We start from the raw sequence: 12,610 nt of genomic DNA, 5'->3' as shown, positions 1-12,610 counted from the left end.
TCCCAAATTCATGACCTCTTCTTCTTTAATTATTATTGTTGCATGCATATACAACATACTGATTAAATCCAAAGTTGAAACCTGAGAGCCAGAGTTAGCTGAATAATGTCTTGTCTTCTAGGGATGAGTCATTTCCTGTTTCTGAGATTCCAGAGAGATAAAGCCTTAGTTCTTAGCCATCGATTTATTATATTATGGCAGTGTTCACAAAATGCATGACATGAAAAATTTGATTTGAATCTACATTGGTAAGAGCTTTTGATGATTAATATTGATTGTCATTTTGAAAAGATCTAGAATAAAGTAGAAAACATAATTCTAAGCATGTTTGTTAAAGAGTTTCTATATTGTGTTAGTTGCTGAGGTACAGTATGAGTAGGCAAGCAGTCCTAACTCTGGGTAGCTCTCTTTTACTGGTAGTGGAACTGGATTGTAAAGAAGGAGAAAACAAGCAGTGTACTAGCATTTCTATGACTTTTCTTCCCTACCATGGATGAATTGACATCAGCTGTGTTAGGCTTGGGTTGCTTCAATTTTCCCACCATGCTGAACTTTACCTCCTGGAACTATGAGATAGAATAACCCTTCCCTTTTGTAAGTTGCTGTTTCAGACAATTCAGGCATAGACTCATTTTTCTAATGAAAACTGACACATAAACATACCAATCACAAACACTTCCTGATGGCTTATATTTTCAAAACCAAATACTTCTTAAGTGTCCCATTGACCAAAAGTAGAGGAGGAAATTGGATAATAGGACAAGGGGGTCATGGACCTCTTTAGAATTAGTTCCTTGGAACAATTCCAATCTTTGTTGTTTGCTGTCTAGTCTATTAGCAAAACACCAAGCATGAATCAGTAGCAGTGACTTGATCCAGAAGAAACTGTGAGACTATACCAATAGGTATAAGTTTGCCAAACCATCAAGAAGCAGCCAAAGGACCACCAAAAGCACTTTGGTTCATTTCTCTCTTTGAAGTCAAGACAAGCAAAGATCAGTGAAGAAAGCAAGGTGAACCAATACCAGAGCATCGTCAGCAAAGACCAGCAAGGTGAAGCCCAATGAAGACCAGCAAGGTGGACCAATGCCAAAACATCATCCATTGTCTCTTGGGTTATACTTATACTTTTTCCAAAAATCACATGTCTTCTCAAGCATCATCTCCAGCAAAACATCACATGCCCTTTCACCAGGCAGCCTCCAGGAAAACACCATGTGTCTGTTTTTAGCAAAACATTCTCTCATAAGACAGCTTCCTGAAAAACATCACATGACACAACTGAGTCTCCAACAAAACCAGAAATCCCCACTCTAACTTCCATAGTTTATAATAGAGTCTACAAGTGGATGATTGATGGTAATAGGATGTGGTGTCATGGATACTAGTTAGAATTTCATATTGCTCAGAACTTAGGATTCCAGCAGTCAAACCTAGGAACATTTGTGTACTAGAACATAAAGTAATCAGTATTGTCACTACTGTGATAGGAGTGACTGGCAACTGTGGCATCTGATTCCATATCTCCTGGGGATCTTAATGTAGTCCATTATCATTTATAGAGTGGTGCCTTATATTGTTTGTTTGGCATTAGAATCAGAAAAATACATTAAGTTTGCTTAAGTGACTGTTATATGTGAAATAAATGTAAACTTTATGAATGTCAGATACTCATGCAATGCCTATTCTTATAGGGTTTTGAGCCCAATTTGAATAAAGTATTATAATAAAAAGCAAAGTAATCAATAGAAAGGAGTGATAACAATACAGAGAGAATAAAAGTAGAAAATGGAAAGGGAAAGAAAAATGCCCAAATGGCTCCTAATTGTTATTAGAACTATCTGTAAACTCACTTGCTTTCAATTTCCTTAATTTTTTTTCTTTCCTCCTGAAACTACCTTCTGATTTGACAATGAGAAAATTTGTTCTAAGTTCCCTGCGCATATTTCCTTCTCTTTTTATCCAAATACAATTATACACCTCCATGACAAAGTCCTTTTTATTCACAAACCCTTTCATGACCTTCCTCCTTAAGAATGATGAGCCCCTTCTCCTTCCATGCTATGGGATTTTTTTCTTTAAAACACAGACTGTCTTCATTATTTTTTGTATGATCTGTTAGGCCTCTTCTCTTCTGTATGGTTGACAGATCTTCAGAGACACTGAAGGTCAGACTTTTGTGTGATTACTTATTAAATGATGATTTAATTAAAAGAAAAATTGGCAGTATGTTATTTAAAATAAGTCTACAGTTCAATCAGATTCTGTATTCATCTTTGGGAACTTTAGAGCTTCTTGTGATTAAAGAAAAAAAGTCAAACACAAAGTTGTGAATGGATTGTTTTTTTCCTTTCCTTCCTATACCCCATCTTGTTTGATTTTGAGGGATTCTGCTCCCCTGAACATACAAGCTCCCTTCCCATACTAGGGAAATTAATCTCTGTATTTACCAGTTCTAGCCATGCATCTCAGTTGGCCACATAGTAGTGAGCCTCACTAGGGACTTGCTCATGCCATGTGTTGCACATGGAATGTAAACATCTATCCAGATGGAAACAGACTACAGTCACTTCCTTTATGTCCTTCATTAACTTTTTGAGGCAGGGTTGATTATCCTGGAAGCTTTGGTTAACATGAATATTGTGCATGATGACTTTACTTGAACAGAGAGTAATAAAATATGCCCATTTCAGGACTATTATGTTATGCTTTCCAGTCATTTCACAGACATATACTTTATGTTTTTAATGGACTGATGTCTGTGGGTCTGTGTCTGGTGAAGGAGGAAGGATGCATGGACACATACCTACCATACCTTAGGACCTTTCCTTTCTACAACTTACTTCAGAAATAGGCAATGATTTATACATGGGGATGACAGCAAAGGCAATGCCTTAGGGAAACAAAATCATGGGAGATTCGAAGGAGTAAAACCATTCAACTAACATGGATAAAAATGTAGGAGTATCTCCTTATTTGATCCTATATGGGCTATAAGAAGTTAGAAAACAAGAACCATCTTTTCCAAAGAGATACCTTCATCAAATAATTGTGCCTTTGGAAATGTTTCCAAAAATGAGACAGAGACAGGGTGGAGGAGGTCAAAGTAGAGATTGTGGGTCAGAAATGAGTCAGTAGGTAAAAGTTCTTATATCTAAGCTTAAGGTTCTGAGCTCCTTCCTGGATTCACATGGTAGCAGGATGGACTGAGTCACCTATATTGTCTTCTGGACTCAACATGGTACACCAGGGTGTTCATGTGCACACAGAGAAATGAATAAATATAAATGTAATTAACCAAGCAATTTTATGTAAACCTAAAGGAACAATAATTTGATGAAGAATTCTAGATGGTGGTGGGATTTCCAATTGACTGCTCTACCTCTTCTTACCTGCTGACACTGATACCCTAACTGGCTTTTCCTATGCTGACTCACAGCCGGACTATTTAATCTAATGTGTGATGAATGTGATGAATTTGATTCTAAGTCATAAGTGGAATCACAACTTCCTGCTGGCGTCACAAAAGGCACTCCAACATGTGCCTTGCTTTTGAATCACTCATTCAGAGGAAGCCATTCTTCATGTGATAAAGACTCCTATATGGCCCAATTTGGAGGCAGATGTAGGAAAAAGACAGTGACATCTGACTGAGAATCAGCACTGATTCCTGTGTATTAACACCCCAAAAAAAGCCTGTCACTCCCAGGAAGGCACATAAGGTTAAACCTTATAGTCATGTCTTGACTGGCTAGGTTGGGCTGACTCAGTGGTGCTCAGCTAATCAACTTCTGAATTCCATACCTTCCTAAAGCTCTTCATGAACCATCTTAAGCACTTGCCCAGCAAGCACAACCTGGGATCTAAAAGAGGAGAGGGAGAACAGGGTAGCTATTGAAATTCCTTTCTATATCACAGTCTTTCACAGGAATATCTCATGTGATTTACAGAGGGAGGATTTTTCCTCCACTCCAAGTCCATTTAACTCACTGTGAAGCAGAGCATTGCAGGGGAGAAAGGCAACAGAGAGATTATTTCCAGGGAGTACCAGTAATGATACTTAGCATGAAAAGGATTAAACAGGACAAAAGAAATACCTCAGCAGTTCAGCCCAACAGGAACTGCCATGCATATTAAAAACAAATTCTCATCTGGAAAACAGAGAGTGTAAGTTGTACAGAAACTTCAGGACCTAGCCAGACAATGTCTCTTATTCCAAAAGGACCTGAAGATGGAAAGAACAGGCAATATTATAAAAAAGCCAAGACTGAGACTGTCAAGTTTTTTTCTAGAAATTAGATTAAATCCTGAATCATTGTCAGGGAACAATGCTAGTTACAAAAGGAGGAGCCAGAAAAAAACATGGAGAATGGGATATGTAAGTAAGATTTTAAAGCCTACTCTTATTCTCCTACTCACACTACTTGAGAAAATAACTTGTATGTGACAACCTGAAGCAGTTTACATATCTTCTTTGAGAGTGACTGATGGAAAAGGAACCCTGGAAACACCAAATCACATTTAACTTGGGATATAGATGCCTTTACTGGGGGCTAATTATGGAAGATAATTTCTAATATAACAAATCAAAGCATATGTGTGTGCATAGATGTAAACCTGCATGTATGTCAGTTTCACTCACTGTTTCTAAGCACACATGAAAATATTTGTGACATAAGTTATAATCTTAGACTTTCAAATAGAAAGATACATTTTATTTTGTATTATTAACATAATTTTGTCATTGTAATGTATTCTGATTATGTTTTCCCCTATGATCCTCGCCCATCTGAATTGGCACACTTCTGTTTCTCCTTATAAAACAAACAGGCATCTAAGAAATAATAACAAAGCAAAGTAACATAAATAATAGGACAAAACAAACAAACAAGAAAAAAAGTAAAAGATTAAAAAACTTAAGACAGAGACACAACATGTTCATACACACAGGAATTTCACAAAAACACAAAACCAGATGTCATAGTCTATGTGTAATATAAATGTAAAGGAGTTGGAAGGTTTAAAAAAATGCCCAGAGAAAACATTATGAGAAGATGAACCTCCAGAAATACCATTTAGTTTGTTTATTCATGGCCATCTAGAGTTTGCGTTTCTAGTGAGACTTTGTTGGGATGAACTAGTTTTTTTGTTGTGAGTGATTATTAATTGGAAATACCTCTTGTGTAAGGATAGAAACTTTGGTCTATTTCTCCTCTCAGTACTATGAGTCAGACCTGTGCAGGACTAGTGTATGATGCTATATTATGTGTGAATTCATATGTGTACAGCTCCTGCTATGTTTAGAAGGTCTCTTCTTTTACTTTTCATCATCATCATCATAATCATCATCATCATCACCATTATTTTTATAGTCTCTTTGCCCCCTTTTGGGATTCTCTGAGCCCAGAGGAAGGTAGTTAATGTACACATACCATTTAGCACTGAGTGAATCAAAGTCCCTCACTGATTGTATAATGTCTGACTATGGTCTCTGTATTTATTTCAATCTGCCACAGGAGGAAGCTTCTCTGATTATAACCAAGAAAGTCATTGTTCTATGAGAATAATATATGTCATTATGAGCCATTTTCTTACTATGTTCCTTTAGCTGAACAGTAGTAATTGATTTTTTTTTAAGTCCCTGGCCTACCTTGTCCCATCTGAAACATTCTATTTTGTGGAGTTGGCCCTAATTCTGACCACATATTGATTGTGATCTCCCCAAGCTTTGGTTCATTATTACAGTACTATATGTTATAAGTAGTTCATCATTGTAGATGGAAGCTGTATTGGTGCTTCCCTTTCTCCCTTGGTAGAACACAGAGTAACTTCTAATACTATGAATATTAATCCATAGTGCTCCAGCTGGGAACCAGCTTGATTTTCCATCTTCAATGCATTGTGTATTTTCTTCAGCCTTACCTTAACTTTGTGTACAGTAATCATAGTAACACAGCCAGCATCAACAGAGATATAATATGAATTAATGAATCAATAAATAAATGGAAAAAATGTCTTAGCAGTAGCCTGGCCTCTTTGGGGATTCCCACAGGGCCATTTTTAACCAACAATTTGATTAGATATACCTACTATTTCAGACATTATTTATGGACCTTATCAAATTCCTACATATGGATGAATTTTTTCTCTAGTGATTATCAAAGTATTTACTAAAACCTGTTAATTAGGTATGTTTATATTTGTTAGTTTTTAATTAATTATTTTATTTATTGACATTCAAATATCCCCCTTCTTGGGCCACCCTCCAGGAGTCCCCCAGCCTATTCTCCCTACCCTTCATGCCTTTAAGAGTATTCTCTCCACTCCACCCATCCACTCCCAACTCACTACTCTAGCATCCCCCTTCTCTGGGTCATCGGACCCTCCAAAGGACAAAGTGCATTCGCTCCCACTGAGGCCAGATAAGAGAGCCCTCTGCTGCATATGCTCTTGGGTTGGTGGCTTAGTTCCTAGGAACTCTGAGGTGTCAGGTTAGTTAATATTGTTGTTCTTCATATGAAGTTGCAATCCCCTTTACCTCCTTCAGTACTTTCCCTTACTCTTCCTTTGGGGTCTGTGACTTCAGTCCAATGGTTGGCTCTCTCTATCTGTATCAGTCTGGTGCTGGTAGAGCCTCTCAGAAGACCACCATGTCAGGATTGTGTCTACAAGGACAACATGGCATCAGCAATAATGTGGTTTCATGCCTGTGCATGGGACAGATCACAAGTTGTGGTGATCTCTGTATGGCCTTTTCTTCAGTCTCTGCTTCATTTTTGTCCATGCATTTCCTTTAGACATGAACAATTTGGGGTCAAAATTTTTGAATGTGAATGGCTGCATCCCTCAACTGGGGGCCATATATATCTGGAGTTTTGTATTATGAAATAGGTAGTATTACATTATGAAGCCTTGGCCTCAGTCTAGGCTTGAACATCACATTCTTCTTTATCACTTTTCAGAGCACTTGGATTTCAGGTGTATGTCATCCACCTAACTGCTGTTAATTCTTCTAAAATAAATGACACATGCTCTATAGTGTACTTTTCCATGTTTTATATTTGTCCAATACATATTAGTATAATACAACAAATTTTCATAAGCTACATACTTATCTTAGTTGATAGAATGATTACCTAGAATTAATGAAGCCAAGGATTTGATCCATAGGACATCATATATCCAAATATGGTGCTCCTTGCCTATATTTCCAGCACACAGGAGGTAAGGGAATGAGGATCAGAAACTCAGGATCATTCTTGACTTCATATTAAGATCAAGCTTAGCCTAACCTGTGTGAAATCTTATGCCACCATTCCTGTACCCCTTTCACACACAGAGATTTAAAACCATAAGGAAGTATAGGCAGCTCTGAAACCTATTATACAGTCCAGGATGGCTTTCAACTTGGCATCCTTCTTTCTGTGTCATCTAATAGCGTGGAATTGCAGCCATATTCACTGTGTCCATTGTTGGATTTAATGAGCTATTTTCTTTTTAATTTTTGGCAGTTATGTCTTATTCACACATTAATTATTTATCTTAGCTCTTTACCTTTTCCTCATCATGTTTTCTTTATTCGTGTTACTAAATGTTCTTGTAAACAATTGAATCCCAAGCTGAAATAAATAAATACACACAATAGAGGAAATGGAATTTGTTACATTTATGAAAATAAGGCTATTTAGAATCAGTGTCAATGTAAACAGGAAAATTGATGAGGTAGAAGTTATTATGTATAATTACACTGAGATTTTACTCTGTGCTAGATTTTATATAACATTTACTTATTGCTCCTAATCAGCATATGCTATCATGACCACATTTAGTCTAATAAGAATCCAAGTAATGGGCTCCACTAGAGAGATCCCATTTTCTCTCTGGTGACTTTCTAAGGTGGACCAGCTGGGAGGCACAGGCCTCAGAAGTGTCAGGGCCCGCCGGCCCAGGATCCTTTCTACCTCTGTCCACATCTAGGAGAGACAGGCAGATTCACAGAGCCTCTCTGCCCCTTCCCTACAAGCAGAGAGCTTGCCTCCAGGGAGTGTTCCAACCCAGGGACTTAGGTGAGATCCCATTTTCTCTCTGGTGATTTTCTAAGGCAGGACCAGCCAGAGGGCACAGGCCTCAGAAGCAGCAGGGAAGACAGCACAGGATCCTTTCTACCTTCCTCTACACCTAGGAGGGACAGCAGATCCACAGCCCTCTCTGTACCTTTCCCACAAGTGGAGAGCCTGCCTCCAGGGATTGCTCTGACTCCAGGACTCAGGAGGGACAACCGCTCCACAGTCCTCTGCATGCAGGTCTCGCCAGAAGAGAGCTGATCTCCCAGAAGTGCTGACATAGACTTACAGACCAACAGGAGGAACAAGCTCCAGCCAGAGACAGCAAGAACATCTAACAGATGGTGAAAGGCAAATTCAAGAATCTTACCAACAGAAACCAAGACTACTTGACTTCATCAGAACCTAGTACTCCCACCACAGCAAGTCCTGGATATCCCAAAGCTCCAGAAAAGCAAGATGTGGATCTAAAATCATATCTCACAATGGTGATAGAGGAATTTAAGAAGGGTATGAATAACTCCCTAAAAGAAATACAGGAGAGAATACTTGGCCTCGGTCACTGCTAATCGCTGCAGCTGGTTCTATGTTTCTGTCCTCAGCATCCTCGTCCTTGCCCAATTGTGCTGTGGAAGGTTACCACAAGCCAGATTACGCAGAAGCTCCAGGCCCTGAAGTTTACAGCCAATCGCCTGCGCATCAGCTCAGTCTGAGCCACCACTGAGGCAGGCTCGAGCCACCCCACATCATGCTGCAGCGCTACCGAGATCATGGCTGTGCTGTTCTTCCATACCATGTGCTACAAGGCCTTGGATCTCCGAAACCATCACAGTGATCTCCAATGGCCATGCAGCTCCCATCTTATATGCAGTGTGGGCTGAAGCTGGCTTCTTGCCTGAGGCAGAGCTGCTAAATCTGAGGAAGATCAGCTCCGACTTGGTTTGGCATCCACTCCCGAAACAAGCCTTCACCTGTGTGGCCACTGGCTCCCTGGGCCAGGGCCTGGGAGCTGCTTGTGGGATGGCATACATAGGCAAATACATCGACAAAGCCAGCTACCAAGTCTATTGCATGCTGGGAGACGGAGAGGTGTCCGAGGGCTCTGTCCAGAGGCCATGGTCTTTGCTGGAATTTACAAGCTGGACAACCTCATTGCCGTTTTTGACATCAATCTTCTGGGCCAGAGCTACCCAGCCCCGATGCAGTATCAGGTGGATATCTACCAGAAGCGCTGTGAGGCCTTTGACTGGCACACCATCATTGTGGATGAACACAGTGTGGAGGAGCTGTGCAAGGCCCTTGGTCAGGCCAAGCACCAACAAACAGCCATCATCTCCAAGAACTTCAAGAGCCATGGAATCACAGAGATTGAAGACAAGGAGGCGTGGCACGGGAAGCCCCTCCCCAAAACCATTGCTGAGCAGATTATCCAGGAGATTTACAGCCTGGTTCAGAGCAAAAAGAAGATCCTGGCCACCACCCCCTCCCCAGGAGGATGTCCCTTCAGTGGACATTGCTAACATCCGAATGCCTATCCCACTCAGCTACAAAGTGGGGGACAAGATAGTCATCCGGAAGGCCTATAGGCTAGCTCTTGCCTAGCTGGGCCACGGAAGTGACCGCATTATCGCCCTCGATGGAGACACCAAAAATTCCACCTTCTCAGAGCTCTTCAAAAAGGAGCACCCAGACCATTTCATTGAATGCTTACATTGCAGAGCAAAACATGGTGAGCATTGCTGTGGGCTGTGCCACACGTGACCAGAGAGTGCCCTTCTGCAGCACTTTCGCCACCAAATTCACACGGGACCTTCGACTAGATTCACATGGCTGCCATCTCTGAGAGCAACACAAACCTCTGTGGCTCCCACTGTGGCGTGTCCATTGGGAAAGATGGGCCCTCTCAGATGGCCCTGGAAGACCTGGCCATGTTTCAGCCAGTCCCCATGTCTACCGTCTTTTACCCAAGAGATGGAGTTGCAACAGAGAAGGCAATGCAATTAGCAGCTAATACAAAGGTCATTTGCTTCATCCGGACCAGCCGCCCAGAAAATGCCATTATCTATAGCAACAACGAGGATTTCCAGGTTTGCCAAGGCAAGGTGGTCCTGAAGAGCAAGGATGACCAGGTGACAGTGATCTGGACTGGTGTAACTCTGCATGAGGACTGGGCTGCTGCAGAGATGCTAAAGAAGGAGAAGATCAGCATCTGTGTGCTGGATCCCTTCACCATCAAGCCCCTGGACAGAAAGCTTATTCTTGACTCTGCCCAAGCAACCAAAGACAGGATCCTCACCGTGGAGGACCACTACTACGAAGGTGGCATAGGAGAAGCAGCGTTGGCTGCCTTAATGGGTAAACCTGGAGTCACGGTCACTTGCCTGGCTGTCAGCCAAGTACCACGAAGTGGGAAGCCAGCTGAGCTGCTGAAGATGTTTGGTATTGACAAGGATGCCATTGTGCAAGCTATGAAGGGCCTTGTCACCCAGGGCTAAGGAGGGAATGGGATGCCGGGTGGGTGAATTACACAATTCGGGGAGGTTTTGGCAAAGGTGCTCAAAGGTGTACTGAATAGAAAGGTAAATATATGTTTTGAGAAGAAAAAAAAAAGAAATACAGGAGTAGACAGGTAAACAGGATCAAGCCCTTAAAAAGGAAACACAAACATTCCTTAAAGAATTACAGGAAAGCACAACCAAACAGGTGAAGGAATTGATCAGATCAATGATCTAAACAATCCCATATCTGCTAATGTCATTAATAGTCTCCCAACCAAAAAAAAGCCAGGACCAGATGGGTTTAGTGTAGAGTTTTATCAGTCCTTCAAAGAAGACTTAATACCAATACTCCTCAAACTATTCCACAAAGTCAAAACAGAAGCTACTCTACCCAATTTGATCTATGAAGCCACAATTACTCTTATACCTAACCCACACAAAAACCTAACAAAGAAAGAAAACTTCAGACCAATTTCCCTTATGAATATCTATACAAAAATACTCAATAAAATTCTTGCAAACTGAATCCAAGAACACATCAAAACAATCCTCCATCATGATCACATAGGCTCATCCTAGGGATACAGGGATGGTTCAATACATGAAATCCATCAACATAATTCACTATATAAATAAACTCAAAGAAAAAAAATATGATCATCTCATTAGAAGCTGAGAAAGCATTTGACGAAATACAACATCCCTACATGATAAAAGTATGAAAGATCAGGAATTCAAGGCCCATTAAACATAGTAAAAGCAATATACAGAGAACCAATAGCCAACATCAAACTAAATTTGAAGCAATCCCACTAAAATCAGGGAATAGACAGATTGCCCACTTTCTCCCTTCCTATTCATCATTGTACTTAAAATCCTAGCCAGAGCAATTAGACAACAAAAGGAGATCAAAGGGATACGAATTGACAAGGAAGAAGTCAAATTATCACTATTTGCTGATGATATGATAGTATACTTAAGTGACGCCAAAATTCCACCAGAGAGCTCTTAAACCTGATAAACAACTTCAGCAAAGTAGCTGGATAAGAAATTAACTCAAGCAAATCAGTGGCCTTCCACTACACAAAGGATAAACAGGCTGAGTAAGAAATTAGGGAAGCAACACTCTTCATAATAGTCACCAATAATATAAAATACCTTGGTGTGACTCAAACTAAGCAAGTAAAAGATCTGTATGACAAGAACTTCAAGTCTCTGGAGAAGGAAATTGAAGAAGATCTCAGAAGATGGAAAGATCTCCCATGCTCGTGGATTGGCAGGATTAATATAGTAAAAATCTTGTCGAAAGCAATCTACAGATTATTCTCAACAATAAAGGAACCTCTAGTGGAATCACCATCCTGGACCTTGAGATGTACTACAGAACAATTGTGATTAAAAACTGCATGGTATTGGTACAGTGACAGACAAGTAGATAAATGGAATAAAATTGAAGACCCAGAAATGAACCCACAAACCTTTAGCCACTTGATCTTTGACAAAGGAACTAAAACCATCCAGAGGAAAAAATACAACATTTTCAACAAATGGTGCTGGCTCAACTGGCGGTTAGCATGTAGAAGAATGCAAATCGATCCATTCCTATCTCCTTGTACATAGCTCAAGTCCATGTGGATCAAGGACCTCCACATAAAACAAGACACACTGAAACTAATAGAAAAGAAAGTGGGGAAGAGCCTCAAGTACATCAGCACAGGGGAAATTTTCCTGAACAGAACACCAATAGCTTATGCTCTAAGATCAAGAAGTGACAAATGGGACCTCACAAAATTGCAAAGTTCTGTAAGGCAAAAGACACTGTCAATAGGATGAAATGGCAAACAACAGATTGGGAAAAGATCTTTACCAACCCTACATCCAATAGAGGGCTAATATCCAATATATACAAAGAACTCAAGAAGTTAGACTCCAGGGAGCCAAATAATCCTATTAAAAATGGGGTACAGAGCTAAACAAAGAATTCTTTTTTTTTTTATTTTAGATATTTTCTTTATTTACATGTGAATTTCTCCTTTCCCAGTTTCCCCT

General features: G+C 40.2%; 1 pseudogene across 1 annotated transcript; it reads left to right on the top strand.

The window, feature by feature from the left end:
- The first annotated feature begins 8,649 nt into the window (after window positions 1–8,649).
- On the top strand, window positions 8,650–10,611 carry LOC116091757 (annotated as a pseudogene). Its single transcript, XR_004119083.1, has one exon. The product of XR_004119083.1 is annotated as a transketolase pseudogene (transcript).
- The last annotated feature ends 1,999 nt before the right edge of the window (window positions 10,612–12,610 follow it).

The sequence above is a fragment of the Mastomys coucha genome, unplaced genomic scaffold (genome assembly GCF_008632895.1).
Source record: "Mastomys coucha isolate ucsf_1 unplaced genomic scaffold, UCSF_Mcou_1 pScaffold15, whole genome shotgun sequence".
NCBI classification, from domain to species: Eukaryota; Metazoa; Chordata; class Mammalia; order Rodentia; family Muridae; genus Mastomys; species Mastomys coucha.
This window is presented reverse-complemented; position numbering and strand designations above follow the sequence as displayed.